Here is a 4400-nt window from a genome sequence, read left to right on the forward strand (position 1 = left end):
GAAATTCAAAAACAAACAAACAAACATATAGTACGAGTCAATAGAGTGAAAATATAATAGAGGGTACAGGTAACCTTTCTTACACTTCATTGAAAGGTAGGTAATTATCATTTACTCCTCTTATCATAACGACAAATAAGTAAAATACGTTAGGTAACCTTTCTTACACTTCATTGAAAGGTAGGTAATTATCATTTACTCCTCTTATCATAACGACAAATAAGTAAAATACGTTAGGACCATTTCACAGTGAACGTACCCGTCAGACTGTAATTATAAGAACTTAAGAATGAAAGTATCCAGTGCCGACGAAGCCTTTCGAACAATGCTAGGGCTCATCAAACCGGCTGGGATACGACAGATACAGTAACGGTTGAGACGTTATCTATATTATCAAATTGCGAGAACAACAACTGTTATGGTGTGAACTAGAGCGAGTTGGTGAAGTGTAATTTTTATGAACTTTGATTGTGTCATTAGGATGGGCTAGCCATGGCCTGGTGGTTAATGCACTCGAGTTACAATTATGAGGACCGGGGGCTCGAATACTCTTCCCAAATATACTCGCCCTTTCAGCCGTGGGGGCGTTATAATGTAAGGGTCAATCCCGCTATTCGTTGATAGAGAGTAGCCCAAGAGTTGGCGGTGATTGGTATTGATTAGTTACCTTCCCTCTAGTCTATCATTTTTAAATTAGGAATGGCTAGCATAGATAGTCATCGAGTGGCTTTGCGCGAAATTTAAATCAAACAAACAATTATTAGACAATCAACCCAGAAACTGTAAAGAAAAACGGACAGTTTTACATGTGATTAGAACGATAAATGAGGACAGTGAATAACTCATACAGTGATGTACTTTGTTGTATTGTACTTCACTCTATTCGATACTGAATGGAGAGTAAAAATATAGTACCATTCTAGGTACTTGACAGTGTTTGTGTTGTTCGGCTAATTCAAGATGCTGGAAGTAGTATAATGGTGTGGGTAATAATCTTGAGTTATGGTTTAGGTTCTTTAATTCTTTTAGAACGTTGTTCTTGATTATGTCCATCCTGTATATTGTATTTCAAATCTGATGGACTACAGTGCAAAAACACATCACTATGAGTATTTCTGGGAACTCGTTTTAAAAGATAACTGTTACCTTAACCATCGTCACTGAACAGCACTGGTCATTCCGATCATACTCTAACATTTATGAACCAATTGCAGACAACACTCCTCGACCACAAAACATTTTGTTATTTTGTGAAGTGTATGCTACGCCGAGTCCAAATAGATGGTCCGACATGATATTAGATAGAAGTCCTAATACATCGATCAGTCCTAAATTGTAGACCCTAGTTTAGTATTCTAAAAAACGTTTAACTGGAGCTTGAGGATTGGAAAGAACATAATGTTACATACTTGAAAGCCCAACAATACTAAATATTATAATTGTGAATTGGTTTGGTTGTTGTTGGCTGGTTGTTGTTGGTTGGTTGTTGCAAAGCTACATAATGGGCTATCGAAACCCAATTTTTAGCATCGTAAGCCTTACTGATAAATCAGCAAACAGGTGAACCTATTTAAAGAGAAAATGTGTTGTTGTTATTTTAAATTTTAGCAGAATATAGTTAGTAACAAGAAGTATACTCATCTACGTAATCAATTTGTTTTAAGCTGTGTTGGACATTTCATAGGGAAGGTTCCAATAGTAGCACTAAACAGTTGGCAAAATTCATCTCAGATAAACAACAACAACCAAAGCAATCGTTTTCGAGAGCCTGGGAGATTCGTAACAACAATCAACTTTCTAGGATTAATTTTCTTTACGATAACTGTATCCGTGTGTGTTTTTGTACAGGCTGCTTTTTTTTTCTTTTCTTTAAATTTTCCTCTGATTGACTTGAATAATCCAGATAATAAGTTAATCGAGTTATGATTAGTGGAAATTTGTGAAATAAATTTCTAACGATTAACTTTACATTTTTCTGTGCCTTTCTGACTGCCGATATAAGCCTTTCTAGATCAAACCAAAAAGGGTCTTTGAATCCAAGGATTCATGGCTCACGACCCGTCACCGCAAAAGCCAACCCACATTTTGGGGCCGCGGGTGCACTTGTTATAAGAATGACGAACAAATACCACTAGGATGGGTGTGGCCTAGTGGTAAGCGGGCCAAAATGTGAATCAAAAGGTCCATGGTTCTCGCAAAAAATCACCATATTTTAGTGCGTTATAAGAATGATCGTCAAATCCCTCTGTTCCATTAGAATAACTCACGAGTTGGCGGCGGATGCTCTTGACTAGTTGCCGTTTCTTTAGTATTAGCTCAAATGTAAGGATGACGATAGCCTTTAATATTAAATGTGTTCTGATATTCGACATTTTTGGAATTTGAGTAGTGTTATTGAAATAAATAAGTCGTAATTAAACAACCTCCTGTACTTTAAAGGCTTACAAAAACTTTGAATGCAAAATAAAATCCAAAAATAACAAAAAAATTACCATTTTAACTATCTTAATCCGTTAAGGAATTATCAGTAATTCTGATTACTGATTCTGATAATTCTGATAACCGCTGACGAGTTATATTGTACAAACAGTTCGTTTTTTGTTTTATTCGCCAATAAATTCTATACGGATACAAAATTACGACTACAGTACAGGTTTTCAATAAATTAGTGCCCCCCCCCCCCCCCCCAGCGGTATGTCTGCGGACTTACAACGCTAGAAACCGGGTTTCGATACCAGTGGAGGGCAGAGCACAGATAGCCCTTGTGTAGTTTTGTGCATAATTACAAACAAACAAACAATAAATTAGTAAGCTTGAACTGGGTCATCAAAGTTGACGTTACTTTACGTGGCCTTACGATTAGTGTGTTTTGACTGTGGATCTGAAAATTCGTGTACCCTTACTCCAAAAACACTCTCCGCCGTGGCTGGGTTATGATAGTGACAGTCGGATACGAGTATCTCAAAACACTGATGGCTGGTTCCGTTGAGTAGATGCTTTCCTTCCAGTCTGTCAGTTTAATATTAGGGACATCTTAACGCAGATAACCCTCGAGTATCTTTTTTTGCGAAACTCATAAACAGAAAACTTTTAAATCATTTGTTGTATAAAAATTTGAACGTTTGTTGTAAACTGTGTTCTCGTCGTCTCATAATTCTGTGTAGTTTTGAAGTTTAATTTGGTTTCTTGTAGTTTCTTTCTTGTCACGTGATATGATATGGTGTAGGCTTGTTTTTTACAAAATGCTCTTGAGGACTTGAAACGCTAAAAATAGAGGCTCGATACCCGTGGTGGGCACACTGCAGATATTCAGGCTTTGCGCTTAAACACAAAGAAAAGTTTTTAGACAATCACAGTAAAAGAGAAGGATGTTCGATTATTTCAACTTGTGTTACGTTTTTTTTTCAGGGATGAAGTGTTGTTTTTAATATTTTGCAGTTAAAAACTGTACTATAACTATCACTGAATGTAAAAAATTGCTTTGTAACTTATAGGTTATTTGACTTTTAATACTAGTAAATATGTAAAGAAACAGTTTATAATCTCACAACGTGACCTGGGTAAATAAGTAAAAAAACAGTTAAAAATCTCAAAACGTGACCTGGGTAAATATATGAAAAAACAGTTAAAAATATCACAACATGACCTAGGTAAATATATGAAAAAACAGTTAAAAATCTCAAAACGTGACCTGGGTAAATATATGAAAAAACAGTTTAAAATCTCAAAACGTAACCTGGGTAAATAATTAAAAAAAACAGTTAAAAATCTCGCAACGTGACCTGGGTAGATATATGAAAAAATATATTCAACGTATCAGTGATGGTAATGTAGGTAGCCATTTTGTTTTTGATCCTGAAAAACGTTACGAATAGTTTCAGAAAAGTTGGCCTGTTCAAGGAAAACCTGATGGAAAAAAGTATATCCATCGTTATGTAAAGCAAAGGTATGATGATGGAAATGTAAGTGATAAAAACAATGGTCCTGGTCGCATGAAATAGCTCTCTGTATTGGATCTACCATCTGAGAGCGAGATTCGTTCGGGAGTCAGCGCCTTCATTGGAAAACAAAAACGATCAGGAAATGGCCAACTCTAAACTCGTATATGTTCTCCAGATGTGTTTTCAAATATCATCAACGATATTCTTGATGTAAATGAAAACATTGCACCAAAGACATGCTATGCAGTGGTCCTGGAAAGATACGAGATGATAAAGGAGGCAAACCACATCAAATAGATCCTTGATGAGAAGAAAATAACAATCAAGATCAGCCAAATCAAACAGAAGACGAAGAAGGAAAGGCAAGCAGATGAAGGAGGAGCCCAAGGAAAGGCAAGCAACTGAAGGAGGAGCCCAAGGAAAGGCAAGCAACTGAAGGAGGAGTCCAAGGAGGTGTTT

This window comes from Limulus polyphemus, unplaced genomic scaffold, assembly GCF_000517525.1.
Source record: "Limulus polyphemus unplaced genomic scaffold, Limulus_polyphemus-2.1.2 Scaffold7914, whole genome shotgun sequence".
NCBI lineage: Eukaryota > Metazoa > Arthropoda > Merostomata > Xiphosura > Limulidae > Limulus > Limulus polyphemus.